This window comes from Propithecus coquereli, unplaced genomic scaffold, assembly GCF_000956105.1.
Source record: "Propithecus coquereli isolate 6110/MARCELLA unplaced genomic scaffold, Pcoq_1.0 Scaffold16, whole genome shotgun sequence".
Taxonomy (NCBI): Eukaryota; Metazoa; Chordata; class Mammalia; order Primates; family Indriidae; genus Propithecus; species Propithecus coquereli.
Window position 1 is genome coordinate 1,988,138 of NW_012140524.1, and position 26,393 is coordinate 2,014,530.

General features: G+C 39.3%; 1 long non-coding RNA gene across 2 annotated transcripts in view; it reads right to left on the bottom strand.

Annotated features, from left to right (window-relative positions):
• Window positions 1-4,717: 4,717 nt before the first annotated feature.
• The window catches only part of LOC105807524, a 39,268-nt gene continuing 17,592 nt past the window's right edge, over window positions 4,718-26,393 (bottom strand). Inside the window, exons 1-3 of one of the 2 annotated variants that reach the window (XR_001137336.1) lie at window positions 17,083-17,221; window positions 5,558-5,647; window positions 4,718-4,801 (exon numbers count right to left, since the gene is read on the bottom strand). This is a non-coding gene — a long non-coding RNA (uncharacterized LOC105807524). Of the gene's footprint in view, window positions 4,802-5,557; window positions 5,648-17,082; window positions 17,222-26,393 lie in introns of those variants that run through there. The other variant, XR_001137335.1, reaches the window with a different exon arrangement.

Here is a 26,393-nt window from a genome sequence, read left to right on the forward strand (position 1 = left end):
CAACAGCTGATGACAAAAAGCCTCAAAGTTTTCTTTTTAAAAATAGCTGCGAGTAATATTACTGGAGTGGAATAGATAAACCTAATTAGAGGTAGAGGGGTAATCCCAGGAGCCAGGCTTTCTTCTCTAACAACTTTATAATTGCTCATCACACAAAGGCCAAAACTGTCTCAGAAATGCGTCCTGGAATATTAAGGCAGCTGGGCGCTGACAGTGTTACGAGTTCTAGGAAGTTAGTCAAACAGTCCTTCTCACGGGAAGTGTTGAATAGCAAAACATTAAGGCTGGAAGATGCTGATGCAGCTAATAATGGTCTTGTGACAGTCATAAAGACCACCAAACGAGAACAAGCAAAGGCTACTTACTCAGAGCTTGCTATAGCAAGAGCGTCAGCCACCACCGTTACTTGGGTTTTGGCAGAAACTCAAAAGTAGGCAGAAGAGTGGGAGTGCTTTACTGGGGAGTAGAGCGGGCTGGGGAGCAGGGAAGGCTTGAGGTGTGCCCTGACTGGAGGCTGCTGGGAAGCTGTGGGTGGGCTGGCTTCAAGTGGGATAACCTATGTGACTGGTTAGGGGAGAATATTTGACTTTCTCTACCCGGTCCTGAATTGGAAGTAGCAGCAAAAGTTAGGGAAGCTGCCAGCTTTTAATCAAGGCCTGGCCATTTGGGGATGACTGATTACAGAGGTTATTGTCTGGCTTCCTGGACTGATGGCTAGAGATAGCGGTCTGAATTCCTACAAGTCTGAAATATAGATAGTAGTTTGACTTCCTGGGCTGGCTCCTGTACAGAATAGGTTAGTTCCCTGGGCCAGTTGCTGCACATTGTAGATCAGAGTTCTATTTTTATATATAGCCTGCCTGTTGTCCATTTGTATATTTAAGTCTTTCTGCCTAGATACCCTAGGAGATGCTAAGGTGACATCAAAGAATGAGAGTAAAATCTTTTCTGGTTCTTGAAGCTCATGTGGGCCTGATTCAACAAATCAACGCTATGGTTCCAAAGTTCTAAAGAAGCAGAGAAATTATCAGTTAATATTTATGCAATAGGAATATTTTATCTATTAATAACACTGTTCATAATTTTTCTTTCAGTTAATTTTACATTTTGCACTGACTCCCAGCATCTTTGTTTTTCTTTGTTAAAATACAAAGTATAGATGTGGCTTGAGGGTTTATTTTGTTCTTATTGTTTTTCTTTTTATTTGGGCAGGGAGTATGTTTTTGGTGAATGAGTTTGTGCAAGTGGGGGTGTGTGTGTATTCAGTGAAGAATAAATTGGAAAATATTTCTATGTGTTGTCCTCCATCTCCAGTAGTAACAAAACAAATGTTTATACCCCAAAATACAAAGAATTACTGAAAAGAAAGTACCTCGTATTACAAATATGAAGACATTCAAGACTTGGTTTTAATTTGCCGTATTAACTTTTGTATTTGAAAATACATCTTTCTTTTTTTTTTTTTTTTTGAGACAGAGTCTCACTCTGTTGCCCGGGCTAGAGTGCCGTGGCGTCAGCCTGGCTCACAGCAACCTCAAACTCCTGGGCTCAGGCGATCCTCCTGCCTCAGCCTCCCGAGTAGCTGGGACTACAGGCATGCCACCATGCCTGGCTAATTTTTTCTATATATTTTTAGTTGTCCAATTAATTTCTTTCTAATTTTAGTAGAGACGAGGTCTCGCTCTTGCTCAGGCTGGTTTCGAACTCCTGAGCTCAAACAATCCGCCCGCCTCGGCCTCCAGAGAGCTAGGATTACAGGCGTGAGCCACCGCGCCCGGCCTATTGCACATCATATCCTGATATTGAGGAAATTAGCGGCTCTTGATTTAGGAATTTTCACAATTGAAATTGTTGGAAAGGATGAAGTTTTGTTTTCAAAGAAATGTTCAAAAGCAGAACTTTGGGAGTAAAAAACAACTTCAGAGAAGCTGAGAAACAATTTTCCATGAATCCACATCGCTCCTACATGTTTAGCCCATGTGCTCCAAGACTATCTTTCTAGGAATGCTTTTGCAAGCCGACAGCCCTGGAAAGATAAAGATAGGCCTCCCCCTGGAGCCAGTGTGTTTGCATTCCTAGATAAATAAAGATCAGAACAGGGGCTCCCTCCAAGAGATGTACAGATGTCTTTCCCCAGAAACATTTGCTCACATTCCAGTGTAATAAAATAATGTCTCTTTCTGGAAGGAAGCAAGAGCAGATTAGCCAGCAGCCCTATATGAGATCAGAGCCTCCTAAACTCAGGCTTCATCCCCCATATTGCACCTCAAAAGTACATGTAGGTACCCTCTGGCCCTCCCTGTGTCGCCCCGTGGGGGTTGGGGCTCAGGCAACTGGAGCTCTGATGTTACCTTGGCTGCTGCCTTTTTTGTGACTACTCTGTCTTTGTCCCTGACACAGAGGTCCCCTGTTTTCTGCCAGTATGTATATAAAAATGTGTGGCAGGGTATCTTGTTAGCTTGCTTAAAATCTCAGACTTTTTAAGTTTCCAACTTAACAAGAATGGTTTAAGAAGAGTCAGGAAAAAAATGAATCCATATTCCTGAATGTCATTTGAATAAACTGGGGTGTCTGTCCCTTCCTAGAGTGACAGGATGACTCTCTTGGTTTAAAAATAATAGGATCCATGGAAGTGAAGATGGAGATGTGGGAGGAGAGGGGTAGTCTGCTGTTCCCATAAGGTGACATAAGAAGTAAAATATATGTCCTCAATTGAAAAAATAAAGCATGTGGGGCCCTGCCCACATGGTTTTTTTATTCAAAGAATACAAAGGACAAGCACTTCTAAAAGGAAAAAAATGGGCTCTTTGAAATCTCCGGAGAGATTGTGACTAGAGTGCCACACTGGTGCCGAGGGAAGGAAACAAAGAGATAAAGTCAGCTGGCACCAAAAGTGCACCAAGGCATGGACACACCCACTCAGCCCACAGCACCATTCCTATGCCCACCTTCTTTTCTTTCTCAAGGTTGGCCTTGGCGTTTATTTCAATGAGAACATGAGCTTGCAGGTGTAGGTGCTGGGGCTTCAGGAGGAAGTGAAGCTCACAGGTATTTACCTTGTGCAATGGAGTTTGTCCTATCCAAGTGTTCTTAGGAGAGTCCTGCACACAGGCAGCTCTTAGAAAGTGATGGTTGGTATCCAGAGTGCTTGAAAGGCAGGACCTCCGTAAGTTAACTGGAGAAGGACTCATTGGAGGAGGGATCCATACTAAGTCTGAAGGCAAGGAGGCTTGGTGGAGACCAAGGAGCAGTGGGCTTTCCTGGGGGTGACAGTAGGAATAGGACTAAAAAGAGACAGTGTACAGAGAGGGAGAGGAAGGACTCATGAATTTTTTTTTTTTTTTATAGATGGGGTCTTGCCCAGGCTGGAGTGCAGTGGGCTCATTGCAGCCTCACACTCTTGGGCTCAAGTGATCCTCCCACCTTAGCCTCCTGAGTAGCTGGGAGAACAGGCATGTACCACCATGTCTGGCTAATTAAAAAAAAATTTTGTGGGGGAGGGTCTCACTATGTCGCCCAGGCTGGTCTTGAGCTCCTAGCCTCAGGGAATCCTCCTGCCTTAGCTTCCCAAGCAGCTGGGATTACAAGCATGTGCCACTGTGCCGTGCGTATAGTTCTTAGGGGGTTTGGAAATCAGCTATGTGTTAGGCACATACTAAGTACTGGGTGCTCAAGAGATTTCATATGAATTGTAGTTAAAGCTGCACAAGTTTCAAATTGGAGATTATTTTTAACCTCTTCCCCATTATCACATCCTAAGATGTCATATTAATAACTAAAAAGAGGCGAAAGACCAACCTGCAATGCAATAAGACAAGACGTTTGTTAGGGTCTTAGGAATTGCAATTCAGGAGACACAGATTCAGCTAGAAGTTAAATTGTGTTCCGAAGAAAAAGAGGGAAGTAGGGGTTTTTAAAAGACGTAAAAAGGAAGCTAAGGGTGATTACACAAGGTTTTAAAAGAATTATCGTTGGTGCAGGCAGGTGGCCAGTACATGAGTCCCTAGTTTGTTAGCTGTTCTCATTCAGGTATTGCAGTGCCAGCGAAATTCCGTTGTTTTCTGGGATGTTGCGGTCATTGCAGTTTGACCTAGTTCAAAAGTTCAAGGCAAGTTTCTGTTTTTGTTTTTTGTTTTTGTTTTGCAAGTTTGCAGGAGGCGCAGGCAGTCCTTTTTACAATAGCTTCCCAACTCCACTTTAGAGCTCTGAACCACAGTGACGCCATTTTGTACATCACGTTCCACAGTATCCAGGAAAAGATGGAATCCATTTCCTTTTTTGGTACTCAGAAGACCTCAAGCTACACCACTGCGTGTCTTCAATCTGTTGTCAAATCTCTAGTGCATGGCTCTAGGTTGGTAAACTCTCTTCATTAAGACTTTTTCACTGAAGAGGTAGTTTAATGTCTCCCAGTTCAACCGTAAGCAACCAAGAAAATTTTAATATATTTAGGGGTTGTTTTTAAGGAATGTACTTACAGGGAGTGGCAAATGGTGCATCGCTGTCTCAGGTGTACTCATGGCTATTTGCTTTGCAGTGAGCTTACTTAAAACACCTTTTAGAGACTAAGAAGAAATTACAGTTTCAGGAAAAAAGGCTTTCATATCAGAACCACATTTTTTTCTCACAGAAATATATTGTGTTTTAGTAATTTCCACTTGGGAAAGGGTCAGGTCCGGCTAGTTAGAAAATTTCTCACTAAAAGAAAGTGAAATAAATATGTTATGTCGGTTGGGTCATGAAGGGTAATTTTCTTTTTTTTGTAAGGCTGGTCAGTGAAGGGTAATCTTTAACCAGTGATCTAAGGAATAAAAAGATAGATGTTAAGTAGGGCCACAAGTTAATTTTAAATATTTTAAAATAAGTTTTAATATTTAAAACTTAATTTAATATTGATTTAATTATATAGAGTATACTAACTGCTCCATAAATTTTTGGAAAAACCACTGTAAAATTTTTAAAATATTGTAGGCATTTTTATAACACTTATAAAGAGATAAGACCAACTTCTGAAGCTGTCCAAGCCTCCTGCATACCAGAGATAATTTAAGTTTTTCTTCTTAAAAGTCTGGATGATAAGATAGAGGATGTTTGCTCCAAAACACTGACTCAGGAAAACACTTCAATCTCCTGCAAGATTATCTCCATTGTTCTTATTGGTCAACTGTGGACGAATATAAATCCTTCTATTTTACAAACCTTTTACCGAATGCAAATGTCTTGTTTAATGTGTAAGTTGCTAAAATACATTCAAGCCCACTTCAAAGAACTTCCCACATGAAGTATGAACCTGTATTTATTGGTACTCTTTCAGTTACAAATAACAGATATCCAAGTCAAACCAGCTTAATTATAAGGGAAATGTGTTGATTTTATTATGCTGAAAATCCCAGGAATAGGTCTAGTTTCAGATACCTGTACTTTCTAATCCAAAGACTTGACCAATTTGCAACTACTCTTTACAATTTGCAACTACAATTACAATTTGCAACTACCGTTACAATTTGCAACTACTCTTGCAAATACCCTTTCTATTTTTTTCCCCTACTTCTCTTACCCGATTTCCTCTGTAAATTGGTGATGTTTTCCTTCACTGCAGATGGGACCACATCCCCTACCATCTTCATATCATCTCCAAATGAGAACTCTAAAGGCAAGAGACAGATGTTCATGCTCACTCTAATAAGTATGTATAGTATACAAAAATATAAATATTGACCAGAAATCTTCTGCTTTGTTTATTCATTATCCCTAAAAAAGTAACTATGAGGAGATAATTCTCAGAGACTAGATTATCTTCATATGGAGTTATGGTAATGCCATTTCTTAAATAAAAGAAATACATATTCAACAAATGTTGATTGAACACTTACAATGTTCAGGATACTAGAGATAAATCAGTAAAGAAGCCCAGACACCATTATTCCCCTTCAGAGACAATTATTATAGTGAGGGTGATGAGCATTAAACAATAAATGATAAAACTAAGTGTTAAGTTATAGTCAGAATAATGCTTATGTTAGTTATTAGTGCTGCTCACTCATATATGAGTCTACTCTTTTTCCAGACACATAGTAGGGTTGGGTTGGAATTGCATTGGACCAAGTTAATAGTTCTGGCCAATGAGTTATGAACAATAGAGAGGCATGGCCCTTTTTAGCAGATGTGGAAAAGCCAATCCTAAAATTCAAAGGAAATCATAAGAGGCTCTGAATAGCTAAAATAGTATTTAAAAAGAAGAACAAAGTTAGGGAATTCATGCTTCCCCAATTCAAAATTTACTACTAAGCTACAGTAATCATAGAAGTGTGGCACTGGCATAAAGATAGACACATAGACCAATGGAATAGAATTCAGAATCCAAAAATAACCAACAGATCTATGACCAATTGATTTTCAACAAAAGCATCAAGGCCATTCAATAGGGAAAAAGTAGTCTCCTCAGCCAGTGGTGCTGGGACAGCTGGACATCCACATGCAAAAAAACGAAGTTGGATCCCTACCTCATACCATATACAAAATTAACTTAAAATGGATCAATGACCTAAATATAAGAGGTAAAACTAAAAAACTTAGAAGAAAACATAGGGGTGAAGCTTCATGACCTAAAATTTGGCAATGGATTCTTAGATTATGACACGAAAAACACAAATAACAAAAGAAAAAATAGATAAATTAGACCTTATCAAAATTTAAAGCTTTTATGCATCAAAAGACATCAAGAAAGTGAAAAGACATCCTAGAGAATGGAAGAAAATATCTGTAAATCATATATCTTTGATAAAGTTCTTATTTCCAGAATAACAAGAACACTTATTAGAATGATGAAAAAGACAAACAACCCAATTAAAGCATGGGCAAAAGAATTGAATGGACATTTCTCCAAGGAAGATATACAAATGGACAGAAAGCACAGGAAAAGATGCTCAACATCATAAGTCATCAGGGAAATGCAAATCAAAACTGTAAAGAGATAGCACTTCACACGCACTAGGATGCTGAATTATAATATTTAGAGGTGAAGTGTCTGATATCTACAACTTATTTTCAAATGGTTGGATAAAAATGGTTGGATTCACATGCACACACACCCACGTACACACACAGAAAGAGAAAGAGAGAGAATAAAAAAGTATACACTAAAAGAAATAATTTCCTTTTAATTGGAAAAATGGGCAATTCCAGGTCTGGGGCAGGAAAGTATTCAATAAAAACAAATCCCAAATTAGGGAGAGACTTTAATTAGAAAGAAAGACTATTGCAATCGGGAGAGCACTCTGATCTCAGGAGTCTGCAAGCATCTCAAACTCAAACAGAAAAAGGTTTTCTTTTACAGGGTAAGGGAGAGGAAGCAGACATAGTGGCCCCTTGTAAGGGGAAGCTGTTACAGATAAGTGAGGAGAAAGGACCAGTGGGTCTGGCAGGAAAAGGGGCTCGCTGTGGAGCGCTAATTCCTGGGAGGAGCTGATAAAGGGGCATGTTCCCCTTTTTGTGTCTGCTTGCTCAGGTTTGGGGGCAAGCAGAGTTCAGGGGCCTGTAGGAAAAAAAGAAGGCTGATGAAAGTTTGATCAAAGATGAAGCAGAGAGTAAGAACTGGGCAATTGTGAACGTTTGGTCAGAAAATGCACAGTGTGCTTAGGAGGTCCTGTTGTGACCCTGAAATCAGATTTTCTAGTTTTAACTGATGACTCCCCCACTTGCGGTTTGTTAAAGTGACCACAAAAAGAAAAAAAAAATTACATACACATAGACAGATGTTAAGACAAATATGACAGAATTATCAGTGATCGAATCTAGGTGAAGGTCATATTGATAATTCATTGTATTGTTTTAATTTTGCTATGTGTTTGAAAGTTTTTCATAATAAAAAGTTGAGGGAAAATACACACAAAAAAGACATATTTTACAGGAAATTTCAAATGCTTAGGAATAAATCTAATAAAAGGAATATAAACTCTTTATGGAGAAAATTGTAAAACCTTATTGAGATACATTAAAGAAAACCTAAATAAGTAGAGAGGTATACCTTGTTTTTGAATAAGAAGGATCAGTATGTCCAAAATCTCCTAAGATTTATCACTTGACAAGCTGATTCTAAACGTATTATGAAATCCCTCATGCTCTTTCTTTTCAACTTGGGCTTGGCCAAATGGCTCGGGAAAGAAGGCTGGGAAGAGAAAAGGCTGTTCTGCCATCAATGGGGTGGTGACCAGAGAATAGCCCCATCACATTTGCAAGCATACCCATGGAGCGGGTTTCGAGAAATGTGCCCCTCAGGCACCCAAAGAGACCCAGAAATTTGCCATTAAGCAATGGGAACTCCAAATGTGTGCCTTGACACCAAGATCAACAAAGCTGCCTGGGCCTAAGCAAGAAGGAATGTCTCATACCATCTCCATGTGCAGTTGTCCAGAAACATAGTGAGGATGAAGATTCACTCAACAAGCTCTATTCTTTGGTTACTCATGTACCTGTCACCACTTTCAAAAATCTGCAGTCAATGTGAATGAGAACAAACTGTGAGATTGTCGAAGTTACAAAACTGCTTAAATGAATAAATAGTAAAAGTATTATGAAAGAGTAAAGGGCCAAGCACAAAGACTCTGTTTTTAAAGTTTAGTATTAACTATGGAATTATAAAAAAAAAATGGATCAATGAAACAGAATAAACAAGATCCCAGATAAAGTCCCACGTCCACATGGAAAGATGACTTAGGAGGGAACACCACCACAGATCAGTGGAGAAATCAGTGGCTCCTGAGTAAATAGTGCTGAAACAACAACAGAAAATGAATTTCAGGTAAATTAAAGCCCGAAATGGGAAAGGCAAAATTATAAAACTTTTAGAAGACAAAATAGGAAAATATTTTAAGACATTAAAGTAAGAAAACACTTGACAAAGGAAAAGACTGACAAATTTTTTTTTTTAGACAGAGTCTCACTCTGTTGTCCTGAGTAGAGTACAGTGGCATCAGCCTAGCTCACAGCAACCTCAAACTCCTGGGCTCAAGCAATCCTCCTGCCTCAGCCTCCCCAGTAGCTGGAACTACAGGCATGCGCCACCATGCCTGGCTAATTTTTTATATGTTTGGTTGCCCGGCTAATTTCTCTCTATTTTTAGTAGAGATAGGGTCTCGCTTTTGCTGAGGCTGATCTCGAACTACTGATCTCCAGTGATCCTCCTGCCTCAGCCTCCCAGAGTGCTAGGATTATAGGCGTGACCCACCACACCCAGCCAGGACTGACAAATTGAACCACATTAAATTAAGAATATCTATTTATTGGAAGACACCATAAAGTAAGTGAAAGACAAACCACAAACAAAAAGAAGATACCTGCAAATCATACAACTGGAAGGATTAGTATCTAGAATATACAAAGATTTTCTACAAATAAAAAAGGAAAAATAAATACACAGAAAAATGGGCAAAAGACATTTCACAGACAGGAACCATAAACATATGAAAAAATGTTCAGCCTGCTAGAAATGAAGGAATGCAAATTAGAAACACAGTTAGCATTTCTTAGCCACTAGATTTGCAAAATATCTTTTCATCTGATGAAATTATGCATTAGTAACAATAAGGAATAATAAAAGCTTTCATACAATGGTGGGAATCGGTACAACCACTTTGTAAAATAGTTTTGCACTACAGAATAAAGTTGAACGTGCACATAACCTAAAACCCAGTTATTCTACACCTAGATCACAGCCCAAAGTTTTGCACTTGAGCATGAGGAGACAATACAAGAATGTTCTTAGCAACATTCTTTATAATAGCCTCTAACTAAAAGCTGTCTGATATCAATCAAATATAATTGTAAACTGGTATATTCATCAATGGAACAAAGCAGAAAGATCCTAATGAGACTGGGCGTGGTGGCTCACGCCTGTAATCCTAGCACTCTGGGAGGCCAAGGCAGATGGATCGTTTGAGCTCAGGAGTTCGAGACCAGCCCGAGCAAGAGCAAGACCCCGTCTCTACTAAAAATAGAAAGAAATTACTTGGACAGCTAAAAATATATAGAAAAAATTAGCCGGGCATGGTGGCGCATGCCTGTAGTCCCAGCTACTTGGGAGGCTGAGGCAGAAGGATTGCTTGAGCCCAGGAGTTTGAGGTTGCTGTGAGCTGGGCTGAGGCCACGGCACTCTAGCCCGGCAACAGAGTGAGACTCTGTCTCAGAAAAAAAAAAAGAAAGATCCTAATGAACTACAGATCCTTCACATCACATAGATGACTCTCAAAACATTGTTTCATGAAAGAAACAAACCTCAGAATAATATATATGGTATGATTTAATTTAAGAACAGGCAGAATAGAACATTATATTGTTTTGGTTTAGGAATACATATATATTATAAAAAACCAAAAAATAAGGTAACACAAAATTCAGAGTAGGGAAATATGCCATCTGAGTGAGGCACACAGGAGATCTTTAAATAGGGTGATCATGTGTACTGGTTTGCCTGGGAAAGTCCTGGTTTACACCTCTTTTCATCTGACCATTTAATACACCTTTTCACTCTCAAAAGTGTCCTGAGTTAAAGAAAAAAGAAATGATATGATCATCTTTCTTTAAAAGTACTGACGATGGCTGAACACAGTGGCTCACACTTGTAATCCCAGCATTTTGGGAGGCGGAGGCTGGAGGATTGCATGAGGCCAGGAGTTTGTGACCAGCCTGAACAACCTAAGGAGACCCTGTCTCTAGAGAAAAATACAAAAATTAGCCAGATGTGGTGGCATGTGCCTGCAGTCTCAGCTACTGGGGAAGCTGAGGCAGAAGGATTGATTGAGCCCAGGAGTTTGAGGCTGCAGTGAACTATGATCGTGCAACTGAACTCCAGCCTGCAACAGAGTGAAGTTCTGTGTCTTAAAAAAAAAAAATAAAATAATAATGTTTTTGTGAGTTCTGGTTAAAAGAAAAAGAGTACTGGTGATGTTCTATTTTTCAAACAGAGTGGTAGATATACGGGTGTTTATAATTATTGAGCTGTATATATGTGTTATATTCACAATTTTATTTGATGATATATTTCACAATTAAAAAATTAAAACAAAAAACAGTAGGACAGAAATTCTACATCAGACCACAGTAAAATTAATTGCTAGGCAGTGTGGAGGGCATTAAAGTTTGCCAGACAGTCGGGTTTGGACTTTATGAACTTAGAATGCTACCAACATGCCTGGTTTTATTTCTCCACCAGGGCTTGGTTGCAGACTACCCAGGTGTAAGAAAAGAGAAAGCAGAGCACTGGCTTCATCTAGGGTGGAAGTACTGCCAGTGAGGTGCAGTAAGGACAGAGGGAGGAAGAGTGTAAGACACTTGGAAGGAACCGTGGCAGTGATTGATCATAAAGTCTAATCTGGGTGGGAGTCAGTACAGTTAGAAGAGGGCTGACGGATAGAGAAAAGATATGGAATGTCAGGATCAGTACAGTCTAGATCCCAATGAGTAGAAAAATGATTGAGAATATTTACATGCTGAATGTTTACCTTTGAGTACTTACTATGGGCAAGCACTGTGGTGGACACTGGGGAACAAGTGTTGAGTCATAACAGACATAGTTTGTCCCCTTACAGATTTTACATTCTAGTAGGGGAGCCAGATATTAATCAAATAATCACACAAAGAATTGCCTGTAATAAGGAATAAGATGGAAGGGACCAAGAGTATGACATTTAACAAATGCTTTAATAGAGTATCTGACCTAATCAGAGAAGTCAAAGAAGGCTTCTCTGAGGAAGTGACATTTGATTTGGCCCTGAAGGATGAGCAGGAGTTTACTAAGTGAAATGATGGACTGCATGTATTTGTGCATGAGCTGAGGATCTATTCGAGACCATTTTAGGTAAAATGCAAGAAAAGAGATTGTTTTGGGGAGTGAGATATTTGAGGGTTTGAAGGCGAGGACATTTCAAGTGATGACAAGGGCCACAGAAGCACTGTCCAGCAGAAATAGAATGTAAACCAATTTTCTAGTAGCCACGTTAAAAAAAGGAAAAGGTACAGATGAAATGGAAAGTAATTTGAATAATATATTTTCAAATTATATATAGCCCAAATATTCTCATTTCAACATACAATCAATTTTAAAAATGAGTTTATTTCAGTGATTGACAGCATGGACTCTGGAGTCAAATAAAACTGGGTTCAAATCCTTGCTCTACCATTTCCCAGGCTCTAGCAAGTGCCAGCCAACCTACATAATTTAGCTCTTATTTTGTCACATCCACTGTTTCCTACTTTAAAGGATTTTTCCAAAATAGCATAGCACCTCCTCTCCAGTGGTGGTCAAAGTGGGGTATGTACACTTGGAGGAGCTTGAAGAATTTCTGTGATGTACATGGGCATGAACAGCTTTAAGGCACCAATTTCTGAGCTCAGCTTCTATTTGAATTCTCATAAAATTGACCTGCCTGGAAATGGGTCTATGATCTGCTAGTCTTTCAAGCACCCTTCTAACATAGAAAATAGGACATGTCTCTCACCTATCCCCAAACTTGTATACTGTGTGGGGTGCAGGGATGAAGGGCTATAAAAACTCTCTCTGAGACACAAAACAAAGGGACTATTCAGCCTTATTTCATCCAGATACCCAGATGAGCAATTCATGCCTTGACTAATTAGCTACTTATCTATTGCTGCATAGAAAATTAGCCCAAAACATAGCAGCTTAAAACAACAATAAACGCAAGCTTTCTAGGGTCATTATGGAGATGTGGCTTCATCACCAGGTTGAGCCATCAAGATAAGTGCAAGGAAGCTTTGCTTCAAGAGAGGCTAAAGCAGGAGTTTCCAGCTGGATTTTCTATCCCTCTGGTCACATAATCAAGTCAGGTGACCTAACTTGTTAGGCCAATTGAAAACCATAGGTAAAGAAACTGACCCTCGAGTTTGCCATAAAAGATTCAGATTTTAAATAGTACATGATAAATTCCACTACCTTTATATTGGCCTTCGGTCAAAAGCCAAACATCCACACGTCCTCAAAAGCAAAGATGGGGTTTTTCCTGTCCAGATAAAAATCAACCTATTCTCCACATATTCCCAATAAATGTCCTTTACCTTAAGGGCCTTTGGTGCCAAATTCGACACATCGAGAAGTTTCACACAGATTAGGAAAATATCTAGACACGGTGACTCGTGCTTCCTTGGAGATCACTCATTCCTGACACCTATTAAGTTAAGTGCTCTTAGTGCTTCTATGGTTTGTATAGGCCTTATAGGCATTCTAGAAGTATTTATTGGGAAAGAGAAAAAAGAGGAAGAAAGGAAAAAAAGCGATCGTTTTGGGCCCTGTTTCCCTTTCTGCCTCTGCCCTTTCCCTCTACTAAGCATTTTTACTTCCTCATCTACATTGCAGTTCTACTTTCAGCTGTTTAAACTTCCCCTTTCCTATAAGGACCAGTGTGACCTTGATAGTCTGGCCTAAACTTAATTTTTCCAAATCTATAGTCTGTCTTTCCCCCTCTCGACACTGATTCTAGGCTCATTTCCCTTATTGCTGGATAACTAGTTTCTGGATTCCTATTGGATTACCTTTCAAGTCATCCCAAGATAGAAGATAGACTTCCTATTCTAGAAGATAGAATGGGTTTGAGATCTTCTCCCAACTGAAAAATAAACACCACATTCATACCTAAGTTCTATTTACTACACTTTTTCCTGAGCAAATAGGTTAAAGCTGCTGTCTAACATTTTATATTTATGGGTTACTTTTCATGATTGATTCTATTTACTTCTTTATGATTTTCTTTGCAAACTGAGTTTTCTCCTCATAAAATTTATTCTCAATTCTTTAGGAAGATTGAATTATAGTGTGTAAATCTTGTTGACAAATGGGATTCTAGAATGATGGAAACTCCCTTTAAGAGGCCATCTGTGACGTAAGTCGACAGCAGGTCCAGTTGCTCAGTTCTCACATCGCCAAGGCAGCCTGGAACCACAGTTGACCCTTGGCTAACCCTCAGAAATGAGGTTCTCGGGATATTCTTTATGTCAGTAATTGATTAATTTGTTGTGTACACTGGAGCAATGTACCATGTCCTACCAGCTTGTTAATTTGCTTTGCACAAACATGAAGATTGATGATATACCCCTGGTTTCATGGTTGGGATCCCAAGTTTTGGTCGCTATGGCTAGTAGCATAGCAGGATATGGCTATGTGACCAGTCCCCCATAAGAGCCTTACACTTTGAAACCTGAATGGGCTTCCCTGAGCAGAGACATTTCACACGTCCCTGGAGTTCGCATCGAGAGAGAGAGACAGGGCTTGAAATACGTGTTGGACCTCTCTAGCTACCACCTGATGCATGTCTTTTTCTCATTGCTTTTGCTCTGTATCCTTTGTTGTAGTAAACGTTAGCTGTGAATTTAACTTGCCATTGAGTCTTGTGAGTCTTTCTGGCAAATCACCAAACTTGGGGTGATCTTGGCACCCCCAAAACACCATCTATTCTAACCCACATATATGTTGCCTTTGTAATATCTCTGCTAACAAGTCATCCTATCATGGTTTAAATATGTCCAGTATGGTGAACTCACTATTTGTTGGCACATGAGTTTAGAAATCATTTGATTTTAACATCTATAGGATGCAACATTCACAACTAAAAATCGAACAGCAAAGTTGAGCAATAAGCAAGCAACCATTCTCTCAGGTAGAGTACTATCCTTTTTCAGAATTTATAAGAGCCTCAAGTCAGTAATTATGATTTTTATCAAGGATTATATCTGCAAGCAATGGAAGAAAAAAATCTACCTCAAATAGCAACCATGAAAAGACAAATAATAAGTGTTGGGAAGAATATGGAGAAATAGAAACTCTCATATGATGCTGGTAGGAATGTACAATGGTTTGGCAATTCCTCAAAATGTTAAACAGAACTATAGACAATCCAGCAATTCCACTCCTAGATATATGCCCAAGAAAAATGAAAACATACGTTCACACAAAATCATTTAGAAATGTTCATAGCAGCATTCTTCATCATAGACAAAAGGTAGAAACAACCCAAATATCCATCAACTAATGAATGAATAAATAAAATGTGGTATATTCATATGATGAAATCTTATTCAGCTATAAACAGAAATGAAATACTGATGCATGCTACAACATGGATAAACTTGGAAAGCATGTTAAGTAAAAGAAGCCAATCACAAAGTACTACATATTATATGATTCCATTTACATGAAATGTCCAGAATAAGCAAACCCATAGAAACAAAAAGCAAACTGGTAGTTGCCTAGGGCTGTAGCACTTGGGGGGAAATGGGAGTGTCTGCTAACGGGCATGGGATTTTTCTTTGGGGTGATGAAAATGTTCTAAAATTGATTGTGGTGATGGTTGCACAATTTTGTGAATATACTGAAAACCACCAAACTGAACACTTTAGATGGGTGAATTCTGTGGTATATGAATTATACAGGCATGTCTTGTTTTATTGTGCTTTGCTTTATTGTACTTCACAGACATTGCGCTTTTTACAAATTGAAGGTTTGTGGTTACCCTGTGTCAAGCAAGTCTATCAGCGCCATTTCCAACAGCATGTGCTCACATCATGTCTCTGTGTCCCATGTTGGTAATTCCTCAATAATTTAAACTTTTTCATTATTATTTTATCTATTATGGTGGTATGTAATCAGAGATCTTTGATGGTATTACTGTAATTATTTTGGGGCACCACGAACCGCACCCATATAAGATGGCAAACTTAATCAATAAATGTGTGTGTTCTGACCATTCCACTGACCAGCCATTTCCCTGTTTCTCTTCCACTCCTTGGGCCTTCCTATTCCCTGAGACACGGTATTGAAATTAGGTCAGTTAATAACCCTACAATGGCCTCTAAGTGTTCAAGTGAAAGAAAGAGTTGCACATCTTTCATTTTAAATTAAAAGCTAGACATGATTAAGCTGAGTCACTTAGAAATTATTAAGGCATGTCAAAGGCCAAGATAGACTGAAAGCTAGGTCTCTTGTACCAAATGGTTAATCCAGTTGTTATTGCAAATGAAAAGTTCTTGGAGGAAATGAAAAAAGTGCTACTCCAGCAAACACAAGAATGATAAAAAAGTGAAACAGTCTTATTGATGACATGGAGAAAATTTTAGTGATATGGATAGAAAACCAAACCAGCCATAACATTTCCTTAAGCCAAAGCCTAAACTAGAGCAAGGCCTTAACTCTCTTCAATGCTATGAAAATTGAGAGAGGGGAGGAAGCTGCAGAAGAAAAGTTTGAAGCTAGCAGAGATTGGTTCATGAGGAAAGAAGCCATCTCCACAACCTAAAAGTGCAAGATGAAGCAGCAAGTGCTGATACAGATCAGTTTAAGCAAGTGATCCAGAAGATCTAGCTAAGATCATTGATGAATGTGGCTATGCTAAACAATAGATTTTCAATGCAGACAGAATAGCCTTCTGTTGGAAGATGCCGCCATCTAGGACTTTCATAGTTACAGAGGAAAAGTCAATGGCTGGCTTCAAAGCTTTAAATGACAGGCTGACTCTCGTGTTAGGAGCTAATGCAGCTGGAGAATTTAAGTTGAAGCCAGTACTCATTTACTATTCTGAAAATCTTAGGGCCCTTAAGAATTATGCTAAATCTACTCTGCCTGTGCTCTATAAATGGAATAACAAAGCCTAATGACAGCCCGTCTGTTTACAGCATGGTTTAGTGACTATTTTGAGCCCAGTATTGAGATCTACTGCTCAGGACAGAGGCTTTCTTTCCAAATTTACTGCTCATGGACAATGCTCCTGGTCACTCAAGAGGTCTGATGGAAATGTGCAAGGAGATGAGTATGGTTTTCATGCCTGCTAACACAACATCCATTCTGCAGCCCATGGATCAAGTAGTCCTTTTGACTTATAAGTCTTCTTAAGAAATACATTTCATAAGGCTATCACTGCCATGTATAGTGAGTGAGTCCTCTGATGAATCTGAATGAAGTCAATTGAAAATCTTCTAGAAAGGATTCACCATTCTAGATGCCATTAAGAACATTTGTGATGCAAGGGAGAAGGTCAAAATATCAGTATAAATAGGAGTTTGAAAGAAATTGATTTTTACCCTCCCAGATGACTTCAAGGGATTCAAGACTTCAGTGGAGGAAGTAAGTGTAGATGTGGTGGAAACAGCAAAAGATCCAGAAGTGGAGCTTGAAGATAGGACTGAATTGCTGCAATCTCATGATAAAACTTGAATGGATGAGGAGTTGCTTCTTGTGGATAAACAAAGAAAGTGGTTTCTTGAGATGGAATCTACTCCTGGTGAAGATGCTATGAACATTGCTGAAACGACAATGAAGGATTTAGAAAATTATATATACCTAGTTGATAAAGCTGTGGGAGAGTTTGAGAGGATTTGTGAGAGTAGCAGACTAGGAGACAGGGCTAAGACCAGATGCAGGGGCTTGCAGAGCGCAGTGCGTGAAGGTGTTAAAGTCTAACTAAGCGTAGTTGATAACCACAGACAATAACAGCTTCAACCGGCTTGTCAGCTATCTAGGTCACCTTACACAAACTTTGGCTAATTACAATATCATTTGCCTGTGGTTTTAAAGTTTCTCTGCCCTTAGAATTGCATGACTATTCTAAAACAACCATATAAAGAATGAAAATGGGAGGGAACTGAATTCTAGGAATTACGACTTAAATTCTTAGTAAACATCAACTCCTTATCCTTGAATGTTCCTTGCCTCAGTTAGTAAGACTTCCTAAGACCAAAAACCCCTTCTTTTCAGGGCAGCTGCTCTTTTTGAGCCTGCCCGCGCTCACGTGCACTCTCTCTCTCCTTCTCTCTCGCTCTGTCTCTCACGCACGGGTACTTTCACCCTTAATATTTCAATTAAAAAAAGCTGATTGCTTCGGTTTACGTGGTGCATCCTGAAATTCTTTTCTTCCACAATCATCAAGAACACGAAAGAACCTCTACTCGGAGGATGGTAACGGATTGACTCTAAAATTTTGAAAGAAGTTCTACTGTGGATAAAATACTTTCAAACAGCATGGCATGCTGCAGAGAAATCTTTTGTGAAAGGAAGAATCAATTGATACAGCAAACTTTATTGTTGTCTTATTTTAAGAAATTGCCTCAAACACCCCAACTTTCAGCAACCACCACCCTGATAAGTTAGCAACCATCAACATTGAAGCAATACCCTCTACCAGCAAAAAAATGACAACTTGCTGAAGGCTCAGATGCTCTTTAGCATTTTTTACCAATAAAGTATTTTTAAATGAAGGTATGTACATTTTTTAGACATAATGCTATTGCACACTTAATACACTACAGTATGGTGTAAACATAACTTATTAATATGTGCACTGGGAAACCAAAAAGTTTGTGTGTGATTCACTTTATTGTGATATCCACTTTATTGCAGTGGTCTGGAACCAAACCCAAAATATCTGTGAGGGATGACTGTATCTTGATAAAGATATGTCATTACTTCTAGACTAACAAAAACATGTTATTATTATACTGTACCATGGATAGTTTATAAGTATGAATCAGTCTTATAATAAATTTTTTTTTGAGACAGAGAGTCTCGCTCTATCGCCCGGGCTAGAGTGCCATGGAATCATCGTAGCTCACTGCAACCTCAAACTCCTAGGCTCAAGCGATCCTCTTGCCTCAGCCTCCTGAGTAGATGGGACTACAGGTACACACCACTACACCTGGCTACTTTTTCCAATTTTAATAGAGACAGGGTCTCAAACTCCTGACCTTAAGCAATCTTCCTGCCTTGGCCTTCCAGAGTGCTAGGATTACAAGAGTGAACCACTGCGCCCAGCCTAAAATATTTTTAAATTATATGTTGGTAGAATCCCTACTACTTGTTAATTTTAACTGAATAAGACTCAGACTCATTGTTAAAATAAAAATCTAGCAAAGTCTCAGACTTCCCTACCTGCAGCCCCCTCCCATTATGTACAAAAGAGAAGAGGAACAAATGATCTTCTGATTTGAAAAGCAACCTCATAAGAATTTATCCTATTTACACATGCAGAAATGTCAACTACAATATTCCTAACAGTACAACAAAGTATCAAGTAAAGCAACCAATCAGAATTACAAGCTGTACGGAAGTTGCTCACTCAGCACATCTGCTTATTTTCGGGAGTACCTGGAGTCATGGTACCCACTCTTGGCCAAACTCTGGGAGCTAAGCCCTTGGCAGTAACACAGTAACTAGTTAATGAGGTTGTTTTGTGCCCCTGAGGCGCTGAGACATGATGTGTCAGATCGTCAGTATTGCTTAACATAAATATCAAGATTTATCAGAGCATCTGCCTCCTGGATTGAGGTCTGCACCATGGTGGTCACATAGGAGAAATGTGCCTATGTGACCAGATTCCTAGAAGAACTCTGGGCCCTGAGCCCTAAGCAGACTTACCTGGGCAGAGCCATCTCGTTCATGTTTCTGTAACTTGCAACTAGACAGAAAGCACTTTAGTGTGACCTACAAGGAGGGAGGACCTGGAAGTCTGCACCTAATCTTTCTAGTCTTCACCTTGCCATACTATTTTTCTACTGATCCTATGTCATATCCTTTGCTGTAATAAACTTCAGCCATGAGTAGAACCTGTTACTAAGTCCAATCTCCAAACTAGTGTAGTCTTAGGATCCTTAAAGCACAACATTTCTCCAAAGATTATTTTCAAGGACAGAGCAACTAAGTTCTAAGTCTTAGTAGTTTTATAAGACTCTTTTCAAAAAGACATATTTATAATAATATGAAACAGAACATATTGAAAACAGTTATGAATAGTCACACTACTCTCCATATTGCACAGAAGAAAAGAAAGATTGATATGTTTGTGAATGGCCACCATGTAACATTTTACAAAATCAGATATTTTGCATAAGTTTTATATCTCAGAAAGATATCTTTCTCTCTGTGCTATAGAGGAGAAGGATACACACTTTCTCTCTTTCCAAGACTTCTTTTGTTAATTATACAGGCTTACATTGATAAGAGAAGGTCTGGATTTTCATTAGTTAGCATTGAAAGAAAAATGCCGGCCTGAGGGAAAAGTGCAAGTTCCCCACCCCATAACAGAAATACTGTGCTGTGGGGGACTTGAGTGCTCTGCGAAATTGTTACAAAGTAGATTAAGCAAGTACCAAGATAAATACTGGGCCCAGGAAAAGTCCCCAGAGCTTTCTTGCCCTGAAACAGTGGGCTCAGACTGCTCTGACTGCTTTAAAACTGCTTTGGCTGTCCTATAGTGCCCTAATTTAGCTAATTGTAATACTAAAATCCCCACCTAGTGGAAAATCATAAATCATTAATGTAACATGAGCTGTATGGTGAGGTATCGCACATGCTTGGTTTGTTTCATTGTAAAGCAGCAGTGATACAATGTAAAAACTCTGCATCATTCATTCCGAGGGGATTTAAGGCAACACCACAGGGTGGGCAGGTACAGATTTTACATGCAAGAAAGCTCCTATGGAAGAAATCCCTGTGCTTCCCAGGAGCAAGCACCCTTGCAAGCAACCTCTAATAAACTCGTATAATTCATCAAGCTAGACTTGTCTGAGTCATTCCTTGGTCTCTCTGCTCCATCTCAGTTTGGGGGCGGTTTTTCTATACTGTCCTGGAATTTTTTCAAAACAGGCCTGTGGAGATCCATTTTACTCGCATAAATGCGGCAAAGAATGAATAAGTTCTACTAATAACAGTAATATGGAACATATAGCATTACTTTTCCACAGTGTACTATATTTATAAACATGAAAATAAAGGAAATATCATTAGGGCATCATGCTGCACAAATTTATGGCAATCTGCATAAAAATACCCTAAAAGCTGCTTTGTTCTTTTTTACTCAATTTTATGTTCATGTATGTTTTTCTATACGGTCAGACAAATTTTACTTTGTTGTAACAAGAGATAATAGACTTCGAGGTTAAATATATAAATTTGGGTGTGACTAAGGACTATAAACTTAAGTTGGTCTATGTACATTTATAGCAAGAAGGTGAAAATTTGAGGTTGTTCATCAGAGTGCACAGAGTTATCTCAAGTCTCTCTGAAATATAAATCATTTACTTTTCATAAAAAGTCCTTCTTTGTGTAAACACAAATACACACCAATAAATTAAATTACGTGGCAGATAAAAAAAGACTCCTATGCTATTTTATTTTGCCTTACATATAATATGAAAATAAATTTACTCTGAAGACACAATAATCTCTTGTAAATATACCAGGTAAATGTCTGGAATCTTGTTACACAGAACAGAGCAACAGTTCCCCAACTCTGCCAAAGTAAAACAAAACAAAAACTGGTGAAACAATTGTTTCCAATGTAAACCAGGAAATTGTTTCACAGATCAAGAATGAGGAAGATTGTATTTCCCCAAGTTCAAGTTCTTACCTCTCATTGTCTTCAGGAGTTCTTCTTATTAATTACTGAGGTCATATGTTTTGTTACCAGGTCAACTAGCTTACACTCGCAGTGCTGATCCTGGAATTAAAGTTTTTCCCTGAAAGTCTGTTTCCAACAGCCAGAGGGTACGTCTCTACGGTGTACCTCTAAGTAGGACACAGAACCTCAAAGGCATTTTTTTTAATGATAAATTTGACCACTAAACAAAAAGTTATGATAGCATAAGTCACCATTAACAAAGTCAAAAGACAAATGGCAAACACCTATGAAATGAGAATATCTAAAACACTCAAGATTTGTTAAGGTGATTGAAATGTAATGTCAGGGAGAAAGGACTAGAATGTAATTGAACTAAATATATCAACTGGGCTCTAAACCTAAAATATTGATTTTATACTGTCCAAAGAAATTTTGCAATCAAAACAAAGGTCAGAAGAGACAAATAAAAGATAGCCAGAGAGCAAGATTTTGATACTGATTACATAACACTATTCAGAGAAATGTACTATGGTGGGCACAAATACTCTGGTTGTTCCATAGTGACATACTATTGTAGAATAAGAATGGTTTACTTTATTTTAGCTTGGATAAAGTATTTCTTCAAACTACACACCTCCTGTTACTCTAATTTATTCTCCCTTAAGTAAGCTGATTATATAAATGCTTCCCAATTACCTTGAAGGACACGAAGAAATATATAATTTTCACTATAAATTTTTCTAATACATATCCTGGTTTATATAGTTTCGTATAAGTTTGGTTATTATGAATCATTTGGTTATCATGGGTGTGCATGGAATCTGATCGATTCTGCATCCGTTAACAATTGCATTTTATTTTATCTTTTCTTATAAAAGTGGCCCCCCAGGAGCGGTGCCGGGGAGTGGGTCTTCCGTATGCCACGTTTCCTGCGCCCCACCACGGGGAAGGGATTCGGTGCAGGGCCCAAATTAACAATTTTAAATCTTCACATCTGAGAACTGGGGACCAGTTGAGACAGAGTCTCACTCTATTGTGCAGGCTAGAGTGCCATGGTGTCAGCCTAGCTCACAGCAACCTCAGACTTCTAGGCTCAAGTGATCAGTGATCCTCCTGCCTCAGCCTCCCAAGCAGACGGGACTACAAGCCTGTGCCACCACACAGAGCTAATTTTTTCTATTTTTTGTAGAGATGGGGTCTCACTATTGCCCAGGCTCATCTCAAACTCCTGGGCTCAAGCGATTGTCCTGCTTCAGCCTTCCAGAGTGCTAGGATTACAGGTGTGGGCCACCGCGCCCGCCCGGAGGGCACTTCAGATGGCATGGATGGAGAAAGATTTTTGAGGAAGTGACATGTGATGGAGACTCGAACACTGAAAATCAAAGTCCAGACACATGAAAGTAGGAAGAAGAATGTTAAAAACTTTGAAATAACAAAAGCAGATGCCCTGAGACAATAAAGAGCCAGTACTGAGGAAAGAACCTAGAAGGAGCCAAAGAGAGAGTGTGTGAAACCAAGATTGGAGAGGGGGCAAAGGCCAGATCATACAGCCCTGGAGTCCTTGGTGAGAACTTTGGAGTTTATTTGAAATGTATTGAAATTCTATTGCATGATTTTACTAAAGGGAGTGACATTACATTTACATTTTGAAAAGATTATTGTGGGTGCAGTGTAATGAATGCAATAGGAAAAAAACAAGATTGAAAACGAAAGGCGTGGTGGCTTGCGCCTATAATCCTAGCACTCTGCGAGGGCAAGGCAGGAGGATCACCTGAGGCCAGGAGTTCAAGACCAGCCTGAGCAACAGTGAGACCCCATCTCTACCAAAAAAAAGGCTTTTGCACTAATCCCAGTGAGATACTATGAGGTCACTAAAATGAGGGTGGCAACAGTATAGATGGAGGAAAATGAATAGACTAGAGAGATATTTAGAAGTTAAAATTGATGGGATCTGGTGATTAATTAGATATGAATATTTAAAGAGGAAGATAATCCCCAGGCTCCTGAAAGAAGAAGTTGGGTGAACGTTGGTGCCGTTCACCGGGATATCCAAGTGGAAATGTTAGATGCACAGTTGACAATAGCAGCTTAGAGGAAATTTGACAAACGGGGGACATAGTTGTCCACAGATGGTAAATGAAGCGTGGCTGTGGCTAATGATGCCTAGGAAGAGAGCAGGAGGTAAGAAGAGAAGCCAGCGTAAGTCTCAATCTTGAGAGACTCGGACATGTGCAGGCTGGCAGTAGGGGACAAACCAACACAGGAGATGAAGAAGAAATGAGCAGAGATGTGGGCAGAAACCAGGAGAGCACAATGTCACGAAAAGCTTTTGAGAGATAAAGGAGATGGGGATTGAAAAACAGCCGCTGCATGTAAAGACAAGGCGGGCATTGATGACCCTGGTAAGAGCCCTCGCGGGGGAGAGGACAAAGCCAGGTCGCAGTGGCAGAGGAATGAGGGCAAGGGAACAGGGAGTGTGGGAGACTTTGAGAAATGTAGATATAAAAGGGAGGAGAGCGAGGCCACAGAGTAATCTCTCAATAAGTAATAGTTTTTGTTACTACTATTTTATAGTCATTTTTTAAAAAAAACTTTGAGGCATTAATTTTCTTCCTCACATCACCAACCATGGATGTCATGATTAAGAGTGGCTAAGTCTGATATCTCCTCAGGAAAACATAGCACTATTGAGTGACAGTGGCATCCTATGGAGAACTTCAATCTTTGGTCACAGCATTAGGAGCTCATGGTTTCGAATGGCATCATTTAATAGATTGTTCAGGTACTTAAAGTTTTTCACTTAGGTATCAAATTTATTTGCTTCATCTGCATTAATTTTTCACGCTAAGTTTATTTTTTTAAAATATGCAATATGTCCAATGGGTTCAAAATTCAAAAAACATAAAGGTTTACTTCTCACCCTGTCCCTCAACCCCTGGTTTCTGTCCTAGGAAACCAATTGTGGTGAGTTTAGCAACCTCGTTCTTTTTAACAGCTACATGAATATTCTACCATATGTATTCCTGTGCTTCAGTTAACCAGTGTCCTAGTGATGGATGTTCAATTTGTTAACAGTCCTTTCCTATTATGAATAATGAAGCAATGGATAATTTTGTATGTGTCATTTTTTACATCTGTGAGTATCTTAGGTCTGTTTCCCTAGAAGCACAGACTGGTGGAGATTCTCGGGCAAGCGATTTATTAGGAGAGCACTCTAAGGACAAATTTAAGAGAGTGAGGGAAGGAGGACAGGAAAGGCGAAGAAGTAAAGCAAGAATGTGGTTCCAGGTGGAGTCTAGATTCAGCCTGTTCCTACAGGGAGCTCTGGAGCATAAACTGCAAACAGAATCTGTCTGCCCTTCGGCAAGGACAAGAACATTTGTACCCCCACAGAGCCACTGGCCATAGTAGTACATAATTCCCATGAACTTCAGTTCCAGGTGAGCTCTAAACATCTAAGGCCACTCCTCTGGCTTGAAGGTGCAAACATTACCAGCAGCAGCACCCACAGCTGCTGGGGGGATGGGCACACCAAAATGGTAGCTGGGATCCCCAGAGATCCAGGTGGGGCACCAACAGGTTCTGCCACAGTTAGTATCACTATACGATAAATTCCTAGAAGTAAAATTGCTGGATGGAGTTAACATTGTTAGTTACCTGCTCAGACAATATTCCTCCTCCCTGCTACACACACACACACACACACACACACACACACACACACACACACACACTCACATCCTTCTTCCTAGTAGAACCCTGATTTTATTTGAAGTAGCCATGTATCCAATTTAAAAACTCACTTTTCTATCTTTTTTTCACCTGGGCTGGCCATATGATGCTGTTCTGAGAAATAAGATAGAGGTAGTGGTCTCTGGGATTAGTGACCCCTTCTAAATAAAAAGACAAAGATTTTCTGCCCCCTTCACCCTTTACTTTATATTCCTCTTCCTTCCAGGAATATAAATGTGAATCTGTAGGTGCAGCAGCCATCCTGTGCCCATGAACCAGAGGCAGGAAAATGAATGCACTGAAATAGGGGAATTCAACATAAATCTATATTAAAATACAGTGTGATATTTTCTCTTTTCTAGATCTCAGTGCATAATTATTATACAAATCTACTTTCATTTATATGGTATTTTACAAATTACAAGTGTGCTTTTGATAAGGAAAACCCCCATCTATTACTTGGCACATCAGCCACCTGAGACACCCACCCCTCAGGAAAGACTCGCATCACCATAATACTAACCTATTACCTGGCCCATCAACTAATCTATTACCTGGCACATCAATATAACACTAAACCTATTACCTGACACATCAACTAACCTATTACCTTAGCCATCTGAGACCCCACCCCTTGGAACACCCAAACTTAATAAAAGTGGGAAAAATCAGGTAGACAGGCTCAGAATTTGGTTGTGAGACCCCTTTGAGCCTGCCGGCGAATAAACTTTGACTCTGCAACTCTCTGTGTGCCACCCAGTTTGTCCTTAGGACCACCCGCTATAACACTTGCCGTAACACTTTCACAAACTTTTTTTTTCCACTTCACTTTATTTTTTACAATACCTCCTCCTCCATGTGATAGGTCTTGGTACCCTTAAAAAAAAAAGAAAAAAGAAAAAACTCCTGCAATACTAAAAGCACATAATTCATTTATGACTAATTTTGAGTTAGTTTGCTTTTTTCCTAACAACTAGCTGAGATGAGCTACTCTCTAAAAGTATGGGATTTTTATATTCGGGGAAATGGTGCAAAAGTAATCTTTTTTTTTTTTATTATTTCAGCATATTATGGGGGTACAGATGTTTAGGTTACGTATGTTGCCCTTGCCTCCCGCCCCAAGTCCGAGTTTCAAGCGTGTCCATCTCTCGGATGGTGCGCATTGCACTCTTTGTGTATGCATATACCCGTCCCCTCCTCCCCCTCCCCCCTGCTCGACATCCAATAGATGTTATTGTTATATGTGCACTTATGTGTTGATCAGTTAAT